We start from the raw sequence: 22,614 nt of genomic DNA on the forward strand, positions 1-22,614 counted from the left end.
CTAAAATTATTTTTGTGTGTTTATAATGTGTGTGTGTGTGTGTGTGTGTGTGTGTGTGTGTGTGTGTGTGTAGCATAGCATGTGTATAGAGGTCATAGGCTAACTGTGGATTATGAAGGCGAAGCCTCCTTCCACCTTTACGTGTGTTCTGGAAATTGAACTCAGGTGTGGCACGCAGTTTTCTCTGCTGAGCCATCTTGCTGGCTCTTCTCTCTCTCTCTCTCTTTCTCTCTCTCTCTCTCTCTCTCTCTCTCTCTCTCTCCCCCCCCCCATGTCTCTCATCAAACTCCTTTGAATTTCTTCTTCCCTTCCCTCCCTTTCTCCCTTCTGTCCTTCCTTCTATCCCCACCATTTCCTTCCCCCATTTTTTTTGAGACAGGGACTCTTTAAACAAATTCTTCTTCTCTTATATATTATATCCTCCCTCCTCTCCTTCCAGTCCATCCTCCACCCCACATGCTCTCCTCCTCCATTTCCCTTCAGAAAAGGGCAGGCCTCCCAGGAATATCAAGCAAACACGGCATAGTAAGCTGCAGTAAGATTAGGCACCTCCCTCCTATCAAGGCTGGGTGAGACAACCTAGTAGGAGGAAAAGGGTCCCCAAAGAGTCAGAGACAGCCCCTGCTCCTGCTGTTAGGTTTCCCACAAGAGCATCAAGCTGCACGACTGTAACACAGATGCAGAGGACCTAGGTCCAACCCATGTAGGCTGCCTGTGTGTGAGCCCCTTTGAGTCATGGTTAGTTGATTCTCCTGTCCATACCTGCTGTAGTGGTTTGAATGAGAATGGTCCCCATAGACTCATAGGCTTAGCCCCCAAGTTGGTGAACTGTTTGGAAGAATTAAGAATTGTGTGTCCCTGTTGGAGGAGGTGTGTTGTTTGGAGTGAGCTTTGAGGCTTTCTACTCCAGACCTAGTCCTCACCCTCCCTCTGTCCCTCCCCCACTCTCTCAGCCTGCTGTCTGAGGAGGATCAGGATGTAAAAGTAAAACTCTCAGCTACCTCTTCAGCACCATGCCTGCCTGCCTGTCACCTTTCTCCTCACCAGGATGATAATGGACTAAGCCTCTGAAACTGATAGCCAGCCCCAATTAAATGCTTTCCTCTTATCGGGTTGCCATGGCCAGGGTGTCTCTTCACAGCGATAGAAAACTAATGAAGACACCGTCAAGAGCTGAGATTACGGTTGGGTGAGCAAAGGATTTCACTGTTATTCAGTGTATGCCTCTTATAAGAACTGAAGCCTGTTAAAGACTTTGACTAGAGTTCTGGAAGGTTCTTCCACTACATCAGCACTGCTCTGCTCTTCTCTCTGTTTTTTTTTTCTTTCTGAGACAGTATCACACAGCCCAAGCTAGTTTCAAACTCAACACGTAGCTGAGATAACCTTGAATTTCTCACCTCCACTTGAGGCATGACACCTGTGTTGGGTGTGCTCGTGGAAGTCAGAGGACAAGTTGGTGAAGTCAGCTTTTATTTTCCCCTTCTACCTTTGTGCAGCTTTCATGGGTCAAACTCAGGTGACCCGACTTGCACGCCAAGTGCCTTTATCTATCACCCTGGGCCACGTCTCTTTTCCAGTGGTGAAGGAGCTGAGATGCAGCTGGGGCCATGCCAGCTCTGCAGGCCAGGCGACTTCTCCTGGCCATCTTGGTGGACCTTCTTCTCAGAATTATATTAAAAGGAGAATGGTGATGGCAGTGTAGCTCAGTTGGCAGAGAGCTTGCCAAAAACTCATGGTTTTGTTCACTGGCACTGCATAAAACTGGGGGTAACAGCACACCTGCAAGGCCAGCATATGCGAAGCAGTGGCCTCGGGATCAATAGTTCAAGGTCATTTTCAGCTGTATATAAGTTTGGTGCCAGCCTAGCACAATAAGATCCAGTTTCAAAAACAAAACCATGAAGATAGTTCTTACCATTGTAGGTAACAAATCAATCAAGATCAAAATATACAGAGCGTGTAAAAGTTAGAAAATTAAGATGTAAGAAAAGTCTATTTTTCATCCTAGCAATTAGGACTAGTGCTTGGTACTTGCCAAGCAAGTTCTGTAATCCTGAGCTCTATCCCCAGCCCTCTGATAAGGAAAGGAAGAAAACACGAATGTCCCATAATCGTATGCTTGGGATACATGCCATTACTATGTTGGTTTATTTCCATCCAATCTTTTGTTGTTGCTCTGGTGCCTTCCCCTCTTAAGTCCCAGAAAATGGATAATGTCTGCCTTCCAGAGGGTTAGGCAATTTGCCCAAGACTCATTTCCTCAGAGTTCAGTCAGCCAGTATGAAACGAGAGATAGTCATTGGTTGCTCCTGTTCTGAATCCAAAGGTGGTCCAGACCTCATTACCTAAGGAGTCCAGTTTTGCGCCTCAGTTACTGCGTTCTGGAAGTGTTCCAGGCAGGATGCCAGCAGCTCCCTCCCCTGGATACCCAACAAGCCTTGGAGAGTAGAGAGACAATTTACAATCAAAGGCTCTCTGCTGTCTCAATGATCTTTTTTCATTGCTCTGATAGTTTGTCAATAGTTAGTACTTGCTATGCAATTAGCATTTCTCAGATAATGTGTTAAGCATGCTGAAGCATTAACTCACTTAGCCCTTGAAATACTCTTATGACTTAGGTCCTTTCAGTATCCCTACTTTATAGAAAACTGAATCCTCAAGAGGTTCAATCCAGTGGCATATTGGAATGAAATCGCTTCTGTTGTGTTAATTGTACTTACAGAAATTTGTATACATCTCTTTATTTCTGTCCATTTATCCTGATCTGATTTGATAAATTACTGAAGAATTTTCCTTAGTGTTGAAGTGGCTATTTCTCATTTCTAGTTAACACACACACACACACACACACACACACACACACACACACACCACTAGTTGGGTGAGTCTTGATGAAAGAGGACCTACCTCCTAATAGAAAGACAATGGGGAACCCATTTCCCCCTGTTGGAGCATTGATGTGACATTTGGGTCAGCCCTTGACTATGGCAACCATGGCCTCTTCATTTAAGCAAGCGATGCACTTCACGATGCTTCAGAAGCTATTCTCCTGGTAAAGCTGATGTTGTGGCAGCTAATGTCCAATGACAGAAGAGACAGTGTGGATGCTGGACAATAGTCATTTCCTAACCAGTGTCTTCTAGGGGGTTGATTTTAGTTTTGGCTCTACAGTCAAACTTGTAAGTATTGTAGCTCTTAAGGGAAAAGGGATGCCCAATGCAAGCGTTACAGCTCTGAAGAGAAAGATATCCTGGCAGTCTGGATCCAAGGAACACCACAAAGCCACACAGCATAACCAAGCTCACACAAGAGATTTATTGGGAAAACCACAAGCTGCTGCTTCTGATCAGGAGGGAAGCAGCAAAGAACTGAGTAAGAGGCAGGTTTTACATAGGGTTTCTTGGGGGTAGAGTTTTCCAGGGTGGAAATTTACAGGGTCAGATTGGTGGGATTTTAAGTCCCGTGCTTGGGATCAGCTTGGGATTGGTGAGGTTTTAAGCTCAGGGACTGGTGGGATTTCAAGCTCAGGAACTGGTGGGATTTCAAGCTCTAGAACTGATCTTGGGCTTTTGACCTGTAAGACTCAGTTTCCTGCCTACCGGACAGCTCATATAGCACCCATGTCTCTCCTCCCGCCTTTCAAAAAAAGCCTTCTCTCCCCCTGTTTTAGTCATTGTTCTATGGTGAGAAGAGATTCCGTGACCAAGGTAACTATTATAAAGGAAATAATTTAATTGGGGGACTTGCTTAAAGTTTCAGAGGATTAATTTATTATCATCATGGCAGGAGCATTAGAGGTAGGCAGGCAAGTGTGGTGCAGGCAAGTGTGGTGCAGGCAAGTGTGGTGCAGGCAAGTGTGGTGCAGGCAAGTGTGTTGCTAGAGAAGTAGTTAAGAGCATCTAGCACACACACACACACACACACACACACACACACAGAGAGAGAGAGAGAGAGAGAGAGAGAGAGAGAGAGAGAGAGATTCCAGAAGCACTCTCTACCAGGCATCACACAGCCAGAGGTGAACAGAAACCAAGGAACAAAACACCTACCTAACAAAGACAAGACCAGATATCAGCACTCAGAATTATAATCTCCCCAAACCCAAATGCCTAGATGCCAATGTAAAAACCACAAATATAGCCAGAACGATATGTCTCTGCTGGGAACACAAAGGTTCTTGCACTCACAGAGAACAGTAGGGAAATCAAGAATTTTAAACATATAGGGATGACTCTTTAAAGGAAGAGATGTGTAGCCTGTTTTCCACTCAAAAGGTTGGGAACAGAGGTAGTTAATAGCCTAGGTGATCCCTCAACTATCTGTAGGGACAAGCCATACCTCGCTTCTCAAGGCTCTCTGAAGCAGTGCTGGAGGTGGTTAATAGCCTAGGTGACTTCTGTGCTATCTGTATGATGAGACCACACCAGATCCTCCTTGAAGATAACACATGTAGCCTATATTTAGAATTCATCTTCTTGGAAGAAGTGACATGTACGTTGAGAAGAGTTTTGATGTAATTATGTCTCGTTGTGCATACTCAATTACTTTATACCAGGAAATCTCTTCTCCAAATTATTTAAATATGCCAAACATAAACTGCCCGGTGTCAGAGTCTAGAAGTTCGAACCAACACAAGCTATTGATCTGTGTTGAACTGGATTTCCTTCTTCATTCACAGGAATTGTTACTTTGCTGGCCCTGGCATTTGCCAAGACCTCCACATGTCTCTACTAGAGCCCAGCAAGGAGACCTAGCTGAAGCAGAAGAGAAGGACCTTAAAATAGTCTTCATGAATATTAGAGGTATTTAAAGAAGAAATGAATAAGTCCATTAAATAAATCTATGAAAACACAAACAATGTAAGGAAATGAATAAAACAGTTCAAGACATGAACATGGAATAGGAATCCATAAGGAAAACCCAGACTGAGGCAAATCTGGAAATAAAAAAATTAAGAACTTGAACAGGAACCTCAGAGGTCAGCTTCACCAACAGAATATAAGAGATAGAAGAAAGAATCTCATGCATTGAAGATACAGTAGAAAAAATGGATACACTGGTCAAGGAAATGTTAACTCTAAAAAAAATCCTGGCACAAAACAGCCAGGAAATCTGGGACACTATGAGAACATCAAATCTAAGAATAATAGGAAAAGAGAGAGGAGAAGAAACCAAAGAAACAGGTCAAAGGCACAGAAATTATTTGCAATAGAAATAATAGAAGAAAATTTCCTAACCTGAAGGAGATACCTATCAAGGTACGAAAAGCATACAGAACACCAAACAGACTGGCCCAGAAAAGAAAGTTTCCTTGGCACATAATAGTGAAAGTGCTGAACGTACAGAACAAAGAAAGAACATTGAAAGCTGCAAGGAGAAAAGACCAAGTAGCATATAAAGGCTGATCCTTTAGAATAAAAGCTGACCTTGTGGAGATTCTAAAAGGCAGAAAGATCTAAATAGATGTCCTACAAACTCTAAGAGACCACAGATGCTGGGCCAGACTGCTGTACTCAGAAAAATTTTCAATTACAATCGGTAGAGAAAGAATCATGTTTCATGATAAAAACCAAATTTAAGCACTATCAATCAACAAATCCAGTTTTACAGAGGGCACTAGAAGGAAAACTTCAACTTGAAGGGGAAAACTATACACACAAAAACCCCACAAGGAATAATCTCAGACCAACAAATCAAAGAAGGGGAAACACACACACACACACACACACACACACACACACAAACCCCACAACAACCGGAATCAACAAACACTGCTCATTGATAACTCTTAACATCAAAGGTATCAATTCTCCATTAAAAAGAAAGACACGGACTAACAGAATGGATGTGAAAGAAGAATCCATCTTTGTGCTGCATCCAAGTAACATATCTTAATGCAGACATCACCTCAGGGTGAAAGGATGGAAAAAGATATTCCAAGCCAATGGCCCAAGAAGCAAGCTAGTGGAGTCATTTTAATATCTGATAAGAAAAACTTTAAGCCAAAGCTAATCAGAAGTGATAAGGAAGGAGGGTACATGGTCATCAAAGGGAAAATCCATCAAAAGGATATTGCAATTGTGAACATCTATGCTCCAAGTACAAGGGCATCTAAATTCATAAAAGAAGTACTTCAGAAAAATAAAACAAAAATAAAAGAAGCACAGCTTAAATTAAATGTTAATTTAACATATTTAATAAATAATACATTAATTTAATTGATAAAATAAACTATATGTTTACTATCACACAGTGATAGTGGGTGACTTCACTACCCCACTTTCACCAATGAACAGGTCGTCCAGACAAAAACTAAACAGAGAAATCCTGGAGCTAACTGACATCATAAACCAAATGGAGCTAACATATTTGCAGAACATTTCACCCAAACAAAGGAATATGTTTTCTTCTTAGTGGCTCATGGAATGTTCTCTAAAATTGACCACATTTTGGGGATACAAAGCAAGACTTCACAAATACCAGAAAGCAGAAACAATACCCTGCATGCATCCTATCTGACTACCAAAGGTTAAAGGGGATATAACAACGACAACAGAAACAGCAGAAAGCTTACAAACACACGAAGACTGAACAGCTTACCACAGAGTGAAAAATGGGTCAAGGCAGAAGTTAAGAAAGAAATAAAAAATTTTCTAAAGTTGAATGAAAAGTGAAAACACATGTTCAAACTTACGCGACACAATGAAGGTGGTCATAAGAGCAGGTTCATAGCACTAATTAGCTACATGAAAAAATGGGAGCGACCTCATTCCTGTAATTTAACAGCACACCTGAAAGCTCTAGAACAATGGCTATCAACCTTCCTAACGCTGTGACCCTTTTTTTTCTTTCCGGAGCTGGGGACCGAACCCAGGGCCTTGCACTTCCTAGGCAAGGGCTCTACCACTGAGCTAAATCCCCAACCCCACGCTGTGACCCTTTAATGCAGTTCCTCATGTTGTGGTGACCCCAACCATAAGATTTTTTTCATTACTACTTCATAACTAATTTTGCTACTCTTATGAATGGTGAATATCTGTGTTTCCCAATGGTCTTAGGTGACCATTACTGTGAAAGGGTTATTTGACCCCCTAAAGGGGTTGTGACCCATGAATTGAGAACCACTGCTCTAGAACAAAAAGAAGAAATCACATTTAGGATTAGATGGCAAGAAATAACCAAACCCAGGGCTGAGATCAATAAGCTAGAAACAAGCAAGCAAGCAAGCAATCAAAACAATACAAAGAACCAAATGAAACAGAGTTAGTTCTTTGAGAAAATCGTAAGACTGACAAACCCTTAGCCAAATTAAGTAAAAGGTGGAGGTAGAAAATCCAAATTAACAAACTTAGAGCTGAAAGGGGGTATGTAGCAACAGACACCAAGGAAATTCAGAGAACCATAAGGACATAATTTAAGAAACATGTATTTCCCCCATCCATCCCCCTTACTGCCCCCATCCCCCATATTCCCTTGGACTGGGGGGGGTCCAACCTTGGCAGGACCAAGCTTCCCTTTCCACTGGTGCCCCAACATATGCAGTTGGAGTCCTGGGTCAGTCCATGTATAGTCTTTGGGTAGTGGTTTAGTCCCTGGAAGCTCTGGTTGGTTGGCATTGTTGTTCTTATGGGGTCTCAAGCTCCCTCAGCTCTTTCAATCCTTTCTATAATTCCTCCAACAGGGGTCCCATTCTCACTTCACTGGTAATCACCTTTGTATTTGACATGCTCTGGATGTGTCTCTCAGGAGACATCTATATCATCCTGAGTGAGGTAATCGAATCACAGAAAAACACACTTGGTATGCACTCATTGATAAATGGATATTAGCCCAAAAGCTCAAATTACCTAAGATGCAATCCACAGACCACAGGAAGCTCAAGAAGAAGGATGACTAAAATGTGAATGCTCCTACTCCTTCTTAAAAGGGGAAAAATATCCATAGGAGGGGATATGGAAGCAAAGTTTAGAGCAGCGACTCAAGGAATGGCCATTCAGAGCCTGACCCACATGTGGCCCATATATATACAGCCACCAAAACTAGATAAGATTGATGAAGCTAAAAAACGCATGCTGAAAGGGACCGGATATAGATCTCTCCTGAGAGATACATCCAGAGCATGTCAAATACAGAGGTCAATGCTAGCAGCAAGCCACTGAACTTAGAACAGGACCCCCTTGAGGGGAATTAGAGGAAGGATTGAAAGAGTTGAAGGAGCTTGCAACCCCATAAGAGCAACCAGAGCTGCCAGGGACTAAACCACTACCGAAAGACCATACATGGACTGACCCAGAGCTACAACTGCATATGTAGCAGAGATTACCTTGTTGGGGCACCAGTGGAAGGGGAAGCCCTTGGTCCTGCCAAGGTTGGACCCCTAGTGCAGGGGAATATGGGGGGCAGTAAGGGGGATGAATGGGGAGAATACCCACATGGGGAAGGGGGAGGGGAGGGGGACTTATGGACAGGAAACCTGGAAAGGGAATAACATTTGAAATGTAAGTAAAGAAATATATCTTAAAAAAAAGTTTACCAACCAAAGAGCCAGGTCATATGGTTTTACCGCAGAATTCTACTAGACTTTCAAAGGAGAATTAATGCCAATACTTCTCAAATTATTCCACAAAATAGAAACAGAAGGAACATTGACCAATATATTTTATAAGCCACAGTTACTCTGACTCCCAAGCCACATAAAGATCAAACAAAGAGAATTACAGACCAATTTCCCTTATAAACATAGATGCAAAAAGCCTCAATAAAATACCTGCAACCCAAATCCAAGAACACAAGATCATCTACTGTGATCAAGTAGGCTTCATCCCAGAGATGCAGGGATTCAATATATATAAATCAATAAATGCAATCTATTATATAAACAAACTGAAAGACAAAAAACCCCACATGATCATATCTTTGGATGTAGAAAAGTCCTTTGATGAAATTTCACACTTTTCATGATCAAAGTCCTGGAGAGATCAGGGTTATAAGGGATGTACTTCAACATAATAAAGGCAGTTTTCAGCAAACACATAGACGATATCTACTTAAATGTAGAGTAGCTCAAAGCAATCCCACTAAAATCAGGAGCAAGACAAGGTAGTCCTCTGCCCATATTTATTCAATATAGCACTTGAAGTCTTATCTAATAACACAAGAGATCTGAACAGATCTAAAGAGAATTCTCAGAAGAGGATCTCAAATGGCTGAGAAACTGTGGTCAACATCCTTAGTTATCAGAGAAAGACAAAATACTTTGAGATTTCATCTTACGCCTGTTGGAATGACTAAGATCAATTACACAAGTGACAGCTCATGCTGGAGAGGATGTGGAGCTAGGAGAACATCATCCATTGCTGGTGGGAGTGCTAGCTTGTACAACCATTATGGAAATCAGTGTGGCAGCTCGAAGGAAGATGGGAATTAATCTACATCAAGATCCAGCTATACCACTCTTAAACACATACCCTAAGGATGCTTCATCCTACTACAGAGACACCTGCCTCACCACGTTCACTGCTGATCTGGTCACAATAGGCAGAAATTGGAAACAACCCAGATGTCTGTCAACGGAAGAATGTGTAAAGAAAACGTGGTACACTTACATAATGGAATATTACTCAGCCATTAAAAACGAAATCATGAAATCCACAGGTAAATGAATGGGACCTGAGCAAGGTAACCCAGATCCAAAAAGACAAATATGATATGTGTTTGCTTATATGTGGATATTATCTGTTAAGTCATTAATAAGTAGGCTGCAATTGGTAGAACCATAGAGGTTATGTATAGATTAAGGGACTAGTGGGGAGGCAGAGATCTCACTAGGAAGGGGAAATAGGATAGTTATGGTTGGATGGGGGTATGGGGAGGGACTTGAATGGCCAGATCAAACAAGGAGTGGGAGGCAAGAGGGGGACGAGGGAGGGAATATGAAAAGAGACAGCTACGGTTGGAGAGATGGCTCAGTGATTAAGAACACTGGCTGCTCTTCCAGAGGTCCTGAGTTCAATTCCCAGCAAACACATGGAGGCTCATGACCATCTGGTAATGGGATCTGATGCCCTCTTCTGGTGTGTCTGAAGACAGCAACAGTGCACCTACATACAAAAAACAAATTAAAAAAAAGAGAGAGAGAGAGAGACAGCTAAAATTAAGGGCCATTTGAGGGGTAGTATGGAAGCCTAACACAGTAGAAGCTTTCTAAAACATATACATATATGAAGGTGATCTAAATGAAATTTCCAAATAACAGGAGAGACAGAGTCCCTACTGGACATCTTTTTTCAACAAACGAGTCTTCTAGTACCAGGAATGGGTTACATCTAGTTGAGTTGTTATCCAAAGGGATCCCATGGGAACCTTCATGCAACCAGGCTGTTGGCAAGGCTGTAGTTTGCTCTCCACAAATCAACAGCCAGGCCCTATTGCTAAAGACAACACCCACACACTTCATTGATCATCTTGAAGTCACTTGCCAGACAGTGTGCAGAGAAGGAGCTCAGAATGCTCAGCCCTAAACGGGATGTCTTAATCAGACACCTCTTCTCAGGGCTTAGGGAACTATGCCGAAGAGGAGACTGATTTTGTAAGAGGCAGAGGAGGGCAGGGGAATGGAGGACACAGCAAACAAAGCCTTCTAAACAGAGCGTGAGGGGACCAAGGTACACATGAGGCAGCATGCACAGGGCCTACTTGGGTCTGTACCAGTCAGGGCTCTGGAACTGAAAGAGGGCACACGCCCCCATCCCTAACCCAGAATCTATCTTCAATTGATAACCACATGCGAACGAAAGCTTAGTTCTTAAGTGTAGGCTGCCTGCCCAGCAGTAGAAGAAAATGAACTGAGACATGAACTCAACAGTAGCTTTGGAAGTTCCTACTCTCAAAGTATCATGCCAGGGCATTTTCTTACCTTTATTTTATTCTTTCCTCCTATTGTTTCTGTACAGCTCCTTCATGTATATATTATGGCTTCTGGTTTTGTGCTTTTACTGGGTTCCTAAACGTGCGAACAACTGTGTCTCTGCGCTTACAAGTATTTGTTTCTTGTGCCTTGAGATTTTTTTCCTTCTGTTTGTTTATTCTAATCTGGTTTGTTAGTGTTTGTTTTATATTGCTATATTCATTAGAGGTCTGTCTGTTTTCTAACGAGATACGGAAAGGAGGTAGATCTGGAGGAGGTGATGTGGGGAGGAACTGGGAGGAGTAGATTGAAGAGAAACCACGATCAGAATGTATTATATGAGAACTATGTTCTTTTCTTACAATTTAAAATATTTACTTTTTCAATATATATTTCAAGTACAGTTTCTCCTCACTATACTCTTTCTAGTCTCTCCCAATACTCCTGCCGGTCCCCACCCTACCCCCACCTCCCTTTTCCCCCAGATTTGCTCCTCTGTTTTCCTTCAGAAAAGAGCAGAACACAGCAAAACAAGCTACATAAGAGAAGGCACAAACCCTCATCGATCTGGGTAAGGCAACCCAGTAGGAGGAAAAGGGTTCCAAGATCAGACAAGAGTCAGAGACACCCCCACTCCCACTCCTAGGAGTCCCACAAATATACCAGGTTAATAACCTTAACATATGTGGAGTCCTAGCTCAGACCCATGTAGGCACTGTGAGTCTCTCTGAGTCCTGCTGAAATATACTTGATGTCTGTGGGCCATGTTTTCCTGGTATCCTCAACCTGCCTGGCTCCTATACTTCTTTCTCCCCCTCTTCCCACAGGGCTCCCAAGCTCCAAGAGGAGGGACCCTATGGAGGTCTCCAGTTTGGGCACTCTCTTGACTTAATGTTTGGCTGTGGCTTTCTGCACATACTCCCATCAGCTCCTGGTGGTAGTCTCTTTCATGATTGGGCTAGGGACTGGTCAGAACTGTTGGCAGTCTCAAATCAGTTTTCTTTCTTTCTCTCTTCTTCTTAGATTTATTTATTTATTTATTTATTTATTTATTTATTTATTTATTTATTTATTTATTATGTATATAGTGTTCTGCCTGCACATATGCCTGCAGGTCAGAAGAGGGTATCAGATCACATTATAGATGGTTTTGAGATACTGTGCCGTTGCTGGGAATTGAACTCAGGACCTCTGGAAGAGCAGTTAGTGCTTTAACCGCTGAGCCATCTCTCCAGCCCCTCAAATCTATTTTCAATATAAGAAAAAAAAACCCTACAAGGATGTGGTAGCTATTCTTGGTTGCCAACTGGAATGCATCTGGAATGAACTAAATCCAGAAGTGGGGGGTTCAAACCTATGAGAGGTTTTTTTTTTTTTTTTTTTTTTTTTTTTTTTTTTTTGGCTTGGTTTGAAGTGGATGGATCACTTCTATTCTGGACCTTTGAAGTAGGAAGACACATATGTACATTTGATCCAAATTTTGGGGAAGACACACATCTTTAATCTGGATCTTGAGGTGTGAAGACACACCTTTAATCCAGGTCACATCTCCTATATAAGGCCATGGAAAAAGAAGGCTTTTTTTTTTTCTGCTTGCCCTTACCTTGCTAGCCCGACCTTCACTTGCATTACAGCAATGACTTCAGGACTCCAGTGTCTTCTGACGACCATCTGAGACATCCAGCCTCATGGATGGAACGATTTCTGGATTCTTGGACTTTCTGTTCATTGCCAGCCCCTGTTGGGTTAATTGGACTGTAGCCTGTAAGTCATCTTAATAATCCTCTTTCCATATGTACAGAAATATTCATTCTATAAGTTCTGCTATGTTAGAGAACCCAGACTAATACAAATGGAAAAAGAGGAGTCACTCCTTCCAGGAGGGAGAAAATAGGCTCAGAAGGTTCCCAAAATAGGACTGACTTGATTTCCTGCTCAGATTTCTCTCGATGGTGGAGGACCTGGAAATATAAGATGAAATAAACCCTTTGTTCTCCAAGTGGCAGCTTTTGGTCAGAGTGTCTTATAGAACATGGCCCAACACTCAGCATAAATGGAGAAAAACCAACCAAAAACTCTGGACTGGACATCCACATCACTTCCTCCACAGCTCATGGAACTTGATGGAAGGTTGTGTGGGAAGAGTAGAAGAGGCAGAAGAAAGGGAGGAGTCCTGTGCAACTGTGTCCTCTGAGTTGAAATAGTTCCTCTTTAAGGACGGAGGTTTAGAAACCTTAAGCAGCTCATGAAACTTATAAAACACAGAAAGCCCAGGTTACAGGATTCTTGGAGTTATAAAAGCAATGAGCATCCTCTGGGAGAGAAAACTCTTATGTGAAGCTGCTTGCACATTGGACTGGGCTGCCAAATACAGCTTTTCTGAGTTATTGCCCACACTGTAGTTGCTTTCACATCACCTGTGCTCCAATAAGCTGCCTAGCTCCAAAAGTATGATGATGATATCAGTTACCAACTTGATAGGGCCTAGAATCACCCAGGGAGCAAGCTTCTGGACACATCCACAAGGAGTTTCCAGACAGGATTAAACCAAGTGAGAACACCAATCCTGAACGAAGGTGGCACCATTCCGTGGCTTTGGTCCTGAGACTGAATGAAAAAGGACAGGTTGTGCAGAACACCACTATTCACTTCTGTTTTCTGACTAGATACAGTGTGGCCAGCTGCCTCAGCCTCCTGCCTCCAGGCCTTCTCAAAACAAAGGAAGGGTAACTCTGGGCTGTGAGCCAAAAGAAACTCCCCCTCCCTTAAGCTGTTTCCATCAGACATCTAGTCACCATGACTTAAAAGTAATTAGCTGATGCTGAGATTTGGCCATAGAAGTCAGAGGGGCTCCAGACAGCAGTACGGCTGGAAGATTAAGCTCTGAGTGCCAGGAGTCAGCAGTGGGGATTGTTGGAACCAGCCTACTGCCATGATTTGGTGATCTAGGTGTTGGCGTAACGGGAACGAAGAGAGATATATGAGACACCAGCTAGATGGGGGCAGATATGAAAAGCCTCGAGTACAGTTGGGGCTGCTAAAAGACTTCAGTCCACGACAAAGATCAAAGATCTGATTGTCTTATCAATAGGCGATGCTCTCCTATAGAAGCTGGCTGCGAGAGCATCAGGAACAGCTCCAAAGGAGGTCATGGTAGCAGCTCTGGGTACAAAGGTGATTGGAATGTCACCACAGCAACCAGGCTCAGACTGTCCTGCAGAGCTCTGTCGACAGCTGAGTGAATACCTCATTCCTTACCACCTCTGAGTTGGAAATGGAAGACTTCCAGCTGACAGCAAGCTCAGCCTTCTTCCTCTCTCCCTCCAGGTTTGAGAGCTCTTCCCAGGCTGGTCCCTTTTTATAGCTCATTTCCATGCACACACATTCAGTAATTAGGATCCACATGGCTCTGTGTATCAGGGTTTGAGGCTTTGCACAGTGAGACCCCTTAGGTAGATACCTCATCAAAGGAGGATGAGAAGGACAGCTACCCTCAAGGCTGGTGAGAGTCAGACTCCTGAGCTTCTCCCATGCAGGGAGCTTATGGGGGCTTCCTTCATTGCTGCAGCCTCCAAGGTTGCTCAACTTGCAACCTATGATGGTTTACATATGCTCAGTCCAAGACTATTAGAAACTGTGGCCCTGTTTGAATAGGTGTGGCCTTTTTGTTGTAGGTGCGGCACTGTGGGTGTGGGCTTTAATACCCTCATCCTAGCTGCCCGGAAGCCAATATTCTGCTAGCAGCTTCCAGATAAAGATGTAGAAATTTTCAGCTCCTCCCACACCATGCCTGCCTGGTTACTGCCATGCTCTTACCTTGATGATAATGGACTGAACCCTTGAACCTGTAATCCATCTCCAACTAAATGTTGTCCTTCTAAGACTTGCGTTGGTCATGGTGCCTGTTCACAGCAGTAAAACCCTAAGACACAACCAAAGGCGGGGACTTATTCCTACCTTAGCCTCCAAGACTCTGTTTCTGCTACAGATGGGAATCCATTCCTATGGCTTTTCTTGGCCTTCATGATCCAGTTTTTAGAGTCCATGCCTCCAGCCTTTGAGACCTGTTGTTCTAGAGGTTTAAAGGAATCTTGATGTCCCAAAACTTGTTGGCAAGCTCTCAGCTAGCATCTTGTCACTATTAAGTCCAAATCTCACTGTTCTATTTGGCACTCCTATGTGTGGTGACTTGTTTTCTCATTTTAACTGCTAATCCAAAGTTTAAGAAGGTTCTCCTTGTTATTTGCTCATTATCATTTGTCCACTTCATCATCGGAGAGGGCAAGACAAGAACTCTTGTTGGAGACAGCAAATCCACTCTCTCCATCAAGAATCCAGTTCACTGGTGTGACTAAACCTGACTATGTGTCTCTTGAGCCTTTGGAACTGGTTTATGGATGGGAGGATTTTGTAAGAGTCTGCGGTTGTGACTTTGATGGAAGCTCAGAAGACCAGAAAAGAAAAGCAGACAGTAGAGGCCGTGCCTGTGAGATTTCAACTGGCAATATGGACTCTCTTGGGAACTGGACTACATGATATTTATATCCTATTCTGACAAGGATTCTGTCTCATTTTGCCCAAGTTCTGAGAATTTGAGTGAGGGCAAATTCAGAAGCAATAGACTAATCCCATTGTAGCAGTACATCAGCAGTAAACTCATTGAATTAGTGGAGGGAATTTCAGGATGACAAAAATATTCTGGTTAGTGTAGTTGTTGTAGTATAGTAGTATAGTTGTACCAGGAAAATGCAGTGTGGAAGATTCAAAAACCATGCAGTTTTCATGGACATGAATGGGGTTAACAGAGACTTGCTGATGTTACAGTGAGGGTATTAAAGGGTTAGCGCCATTAAAGAAACACTGCCAGTTCAAGCTCCCTTTCCACAATCTCAGAGCCGGCCGCCATGACTTCCCTTTCATAGTGGCCTGTAGCCTGCAAACTCTCTAGTTTACCAAACTAAATCTTCTTTCCCTTAAGTTCCTCCTTCAGGTAACTGGTCACAGAAATGAAGACAGTAACCAATGCAGTAGTTCAGGCTGACCTTGAACTAACTATGAAGACCAGGCTCTCCTCAAATTTGTGATCCTCCTGCCTTTGTCTCCCAAGTGTTGGCTTACAAACATGTCACTCTCAACAATAAAGGAACAACAACAAACCAAAGGGGCAAAATAGAAAAAGAAATTAAAACACAGAAGTCTTTAAAATGTTTATTAACTCATTAAAGTAGGTCATTGTACCAATATAGCATTGTAATTTGAATCTGAGAATGGCCCCCATAGGCTCATATGTTTGAATGCTTGGTCCAGTTGGTGGAACTGTTTGGGAAGGATCAAGAGGTGTGGCCTTGCTGGAGGAGGTGTGTTAATGGGAGTGGGATCTGAGGTTTCAAATGCTCACACAATTCCAGCTCTCTCTCTGCCCTGTGGATCAGATGTAAGTTTTCGGCGGTAGTGAGAATTTAGGTTTCTTTAAAAATCCACTTATGTTATATGAATATGCTTTTGTTTTAATCCCAGGGATATGGAGCTGCTTCAGATTGTCCACAGCTGCTCACTATGATTGTCTTGTGCTCTTGGAGGGATTTGATTTTTGCCAGCTGTAGATAGTTTATGTTTGGGATTCTGGGGATTCTTGAGAGGGTATAAATACAAGATCCCTGAGAGGACCTGTGGTGGCTGCTGCTCCCCCCTGCTGCTGCTTTTGCTATTGCTGGATTGCTGACTGGAGATATCCTGAAAACAGAGATTGGACTTGCCTCAAGGAATCCTACATCACTAATCAGCAGAAAGTAGTCCAAAGAGGTCTAACCCCCCTTTCTCCTCTAACCTTCTTTTTGTTCTGCTAGTGTTGGGGGTTGGAAGGTATTGGAGTAGAGTAAGGGTTGGAAGGGTGGTAGATGATAGAACCCCCTAAAAGAGCCCAAAAAGTATGGCAACACTGGGCTGCTGCTCCAGCACCACGTCTGCTCACCTGCTACTGTGCTCCCATGACGGCCTTACATTCACACTCTGGAACTGTTAAAGCCCCAGTTAAACGCGTTCTCTTATAAATTGTCCTGGACATATTGTCTATTCATAGTAGTAGAAAAGTAACTAAGATGAGTTGATGTTATCAACATCAATAACAAATTAAAAAAAAAACTACTTTCAACAACAACAACAACAGTACAGATAGGCATGGCTTTACTTGACATGTTTTTCTGCAAATGTCTTCTATATTCTCATATTTGCATTCACTATGTTATTGCGATTTGTTGTTTTGAAACAAGAATAAAAAGAAATCCAGTTTTGTAGAGATACGTAGTCAGAAGAGGGACAAACCGTTTGCCAGTCTTTTCAGATGGTTGCGGAATTCTTCTTTGATACCGTACAGAAATGCACAGGGAGGTTTTTAGAGGCTAGTTACAGTGTAAAACCAAAGCATAGCATAGTTTTACATTTTGATTCATCCCAATCAATCTGTCTTAGGCTGGGCTCGGTGACACATGCCTTTAATTTCAGCACTTGGGAGGCAGAAGCAGAATGGATCTCTGTGTGTTTGAGGCCAGACTGGTTTGTAGAGTGAGCTCTAGGCCAGGAGTGCTGCATAATGAGATCATTAACAACAACAACAACAACAACAACAACACAAACAAACAAACAAACAAAAAATCAAAAGTCAAAACCTCAAATCAAACACCATCACCTAATTAAAAAAAAAAGAAAAATATCTGTCTTATGAATTAGAAGACTCAGAAATAAACCCTTGTGGCTACACTACAGCCATCCAGGTTTTGGCAAATGGGTCAAAATCCTACCCTAGAAAATAAGACAGCTTCTTAAATGCATGGTGCTAGGAAAGCGGAGCATCCAACTGTATAAGGATGGTATGAACTCTGTATCTTTTGCCTGCATACAAACCACCTTGAGGGGCTAGGGAGATGGCTCGATAGTTCAGAGCACTTAGTGCTCTTGCAGAGGAATCAGTTTGATTCCCAGCATCCACAGAGTGGATCACAGCCACTCATAGCTGTGCCATGGGAATCAACAGGCACATACATGGTGTACACTCATGCAAGCAGGAAAGACATTCATAAACACAAAAAGTAAAATAAATAAATAAAAAATTTTAAAAGAGGCTTGGAAAGATGGCTCAGCAGTTAAAGGCACTCACCCTTGCAGAGGACCTGGGTCCAATTTCCAGCACCCACATGGTGTGGTTCACAGCCATCCATATTTGAGGGGAATCAGATACCCTCTTCTGACCTTTGTGGATACCAAACATGAACATGGTGGAATCCATCCATCCATCCAGGCAAAATATTCAAAATGAATAGATCTAATAAAAAATGTAAAAACAAATCAACTCAGAATGGATCAAGAACTTTAACACAGAGGCAGAAACACTGAAAGTGCTAGTTGAAATCATGCAGAGAATTCTTCAAGATATAGATATAGGCAAAACATTTCTGCTAGTAACTCTCGTAGCATAGTATGTAAACCAAAAATTGACAAATGGGATTACATGAAATTGAGAGGCTCCTGCACAGCAAAGGAAACAATTGGCAGAGTGAAGAGAGAGCACCTACAGACTGGGAGAAAATATTTGCTAGCTGTACTTTGGACAAGGGGTTAATGGCTAGCATATATAAAGCAAGACCAAAAACATCCAATCAATAAGTGAGAATAACCTGAACAGGTAATATTCAAAAAAAGAAGAAACAAAATGGTCAATAAGTATTTAAAATGGTACATAACATCACTGGCTATCAGGGAAATGCATATTTAAACTATTCTGAGACTCCATATCATGCCGCTGAGAATGGTGACATCAAAGAAGCAAATGAGAACAAAGAGTGTTGAGGATATGGGGAAAGAGGAAACTCTTGCTCATAGCTGGTGGGCATGCATTCTTGTATTCACTATGGAAATCAGTGTGGAGGTTTCTCAAACAACAACCAACCAAAGCCCCAAACCGCCGCCATCACCACCACCACATCTAAAAACATAACTACCATGTGACCCATTATACCACTAGTGGGCATAGACCCAAAGCTTCTAGTTCTATTGTTTTCCAACAGCCATACTCATTGCTCTGCTAGTCACAAAAGTAGGAGTTAGGGTAGCTTGAACATCAACTGATGAACAGGTAAGGAAAATATGGCATATATATGCAATGGGATTTGTTAAAAAGGTTTAAAAATGTATTAGTCCCTCCCTTGGGTGTGTGTGTATATGTGTGTGCACACATGCCTGTATGTGCTACGGCACGCAGGCAGAGGTCAGAGAACAACTTTTGGGAGTTGATTCCCTCTTTCCACTGTAGGCTTTGGTCCCCATATAGGCTCAAATATTTGAATGTTTGGAAGATTGTTTGGGAAGGATTAGGAGGTGTGGTCTTCCTAGAGTAGGTGTGGCCTTTTTGGAGGTGTGTCATGGGGCTTTGAGATTTCAAAAGCTCCTGCCAGGCCCAGTCTCTTTCTCTCTTTCTATCACCATCTTGTGGATCAGTTGCAAGCCCTCTGCTATTGCTCCAGTGCCATGACTACCTGGCACCATGCTCCCCTACCATGATGATTATGAGCTAACTTTCTGCAACTGTCACTAGGCCCCCAATCATAAGCTGCTTTGGACTGTCCCCATTGGTCAGGGCTGATGAGTGACAGTAATTCTCCAGCATGCTTATAAAAGCTTGGCTCCTTCCTGAGCACATATGCACCCTCTGGCTTGGTCTGCACTCCTAATGGACCTTTACTCACAAATAATTCCCACCACTGTGCATCCTCCATCCAGAAAAAAATCAGTGTGTTGATTTAAGCAGATCTTCCAAATTTTGACGTATTCCATTATAAAACCTCCATGATTTCATAGCCTGTAAGGCATAAACTCTGGATGTCACAGCCTTGTAGTCTGGTACTTAGGAGAAGTTCTCCCATGATAGCAGCATAAACTATAAACTATACAAAGGAGCTGGAGTGATAGTTCAGCAGGTGAGAGCACTTGTTCTTGTTGGGGGTCTGAGCTCACTTCCCAGGATCTTCATGGTGGTTTACTCCGGTTCCGAGTTATACAACACGGTCTTCTGCCCTCCGTGGGCACCAAATGGAACATCCACATTCACACAACGAAAACACCCAAACCCAAAAACAAACAAACAAACAAACAAACAAACAACCCCCATAAATTAATCTAAAAACTGAAAAAACATATAAAATATAATTCAGGCATGGAGATAGAAAACTGCAGCTGTAACCCTTTAGGAGGAGGAGGTGGGAAAACTAGAAGTTTGAAGGCAGTCTGTGCTACACAGGGATTTATCCCAGAAAGAGGGGGCAAGAAGGAAGGGAGGAAGGGAAGGAATAAGCAGGGGGCTTACGCTTTTAAAAACTTTCACACTCCTCAGAACAGTTTCAGGGCATTGAACAACTGTTAAACTCGTGTCTTAAAGCATCCTAATGGACAAGTTTGAAAAATTTCTAGTGTTTCCACTTGAAGTCTTGGATTTTTATCATCGGACACAATACTGTTGGCGGGCATCCTTGAAAGCGACAGTCTTGTTTGGTTCCTTTTGGAACCCTGCCTGCTAAAGACCTGCTCTGAAGTCTGTCAGTTGCTCTTTGATGACAAATGCTGTACCCCGCTACCCCTCTAAAAGCCATTTGGTTTGGTTTGCAGCTCCAAGAATTGCATACTTGCTTTCCTGGAGTTCTAGTTCTCAGTGTGAAACAGACACGATTCATTAATTCATCCTGTCTTATCATGTATAATGACAACATGCCCTGCTCTCTAGAGTCAAGGGAACTCTGAAGTGAGGTGGGCTCTGTGCCAGTGTCTGTGCAAAGCACAGCTCTGGAGATGATGCCCAGTGTCAGTAGGCCTTGCCTTGAACCTTGAGGTTACCTTTGTTGATACTGGCCCAACTGTCAACTCAATAAAAAAGGAAAATCCCACTTCAGCAACACTCTAGAATTTATTTGAAGAGTCCCTGAAAGGGTGCCAGGAACCCAGCGGTCCCTAGACTATGTTTCTAGTGGGTAGCAGTCCTGGAGGCAGTCTAAACTGTGTCCAATAACCCTTGTTTTTTTTTTTTAAAGATTTATTTATTTTATGTATACGAGTACAGTGTGGCTGACTCAGACACAGCAGAATCTGGCATTGGATCTCATTACAGATGGTTGTGAGCCACCATGTGGTGGCTGGGAATTGAACTCAGGTCCTCTGGAAGAGCAGCGGGTGCTCTTAACTGATGAGCCATCTCTCCAGTCCCCAACCCTTATTATTAAATCTAAAGTTTGCCACTGTTGCTTGTTACCAATTTTAACATGGGTTAAAGCATTTTGAGCCAAAATGCTTTAGGGACTCTAATATGGGGGCAATTTGTACTCGAGCCTTAATTAGGAAGAATGATAGATCCAAAAGTTTTACTTTACTAAAATAGTTTGACATTTATACTTTTTATAATCTTGTTTGTTAAGTCGATGTCAAACAAACACATCTACAGCTCATAAATTGTGCCAAAAGGAGAGAATACTAATACTATTTTTATTTATTTGTATGTCCGTGTGCCTGCTTCTCTGTAAGCGTGTACCACCTGTGTGCAGTGCCTTAGAAGGCCGTAAGAGGGCACTGGGTCACCTGAAACTAGAATTAGTTGTAAGCTACCTGATGTGGGTTCTAGGAACTGGACCTAGGTCCTCTGCGGCTTTGTTTTTCTAGCCTCCAATTTTAGGAATGTTCTCAGTGACCTTATCATGCTTGACGCTGTTAACTTTTTCTTTAGATATTAAAAGCCTGATATTCACCAACTAAATCCTTACTGGCCAAGGTCACTCAATGGTCGACTTCCATCCTGGTTGAGAGGCTTTAAGTTGGGAACACCTTTGCTCTACTATAAAGAGCTTTTCTCTAACTAACAAATTACAAGGCTGTGACATCTGAAGCTTGGGGAATTATGGACATCACGCCTAGATCTTTAGGCACTTTTTTTTTTGGTGTCTATTCTGATATGAAAACAGGACTTCTCCATCCATATAGTTCAGAACTAGAATACTTTAACCATATGATTTTTCATTTCCTTTTTCTTCTGTTGGATCTGGATCTCACTTCAGAACTCTGGCTGTCCAGGAACTCACTATGCAGCCCAGGATGGCATCAGATTGGTAGCCATCTGTCTGCCTCTGCCTCCTCGGTGCTGGCATTAATGGTGTGCTCCACCATCTCTAACATATGATCTTTATCTCTCGTCCCTGTAGCATGCTTGTAAATTCACAAAGTGCTTGGTGGGCAACGACTTCTGGGAATCTCAATGTTGTTCAACCCCTACTCACATATAGAAATTCATCACACTGTGTATGGCAGGCAGCTGTTAGGTGGCCCCAATGCTCCCGGCTTCCTGTTATTTACATCATTGTGCTGCCTTCTTTCCGGGACTATGAACGAGAGTGGTGGCATGCTTCTAATGAACCGATTCAGGAGAAAGTGTGGGGATGTCACATCTATGATTAAGTTTTACAGATCCATCTTCTGTTTTGCTCAATGACTTTATTACTATCTGGGCTTGAATGCTTTGAAGATGCAAAAAGCTCTTTCAGAAATTCTCCCTGTTAGAATTTAGGGCAGCTTCTGACAGACAGATGGTGGGGAACGGAATCTCTGGTCTCCTTAGGGGAAAGCAATTGAGCTTAGAGAAGAGTCAGATCGGCTCCCAAGGGAACCTTTCAAGGAGA

This window comes from Rattus norvegicus, chromosome 1, assembly GCF_021556685.1.
Source record: "Rattus norvegicus strain SHRSP/BbbUtx chromosome 1, alternate assembly SHRSP_T2T, whole genome shotgun sequence".
Classification (NCBI taxonomy): domain Eukaryota; kingdom Metazoa; phylum Chordata; class Mammalia; order Rodentia; family Muridae; genus Rattus; species Rattus norvegicus.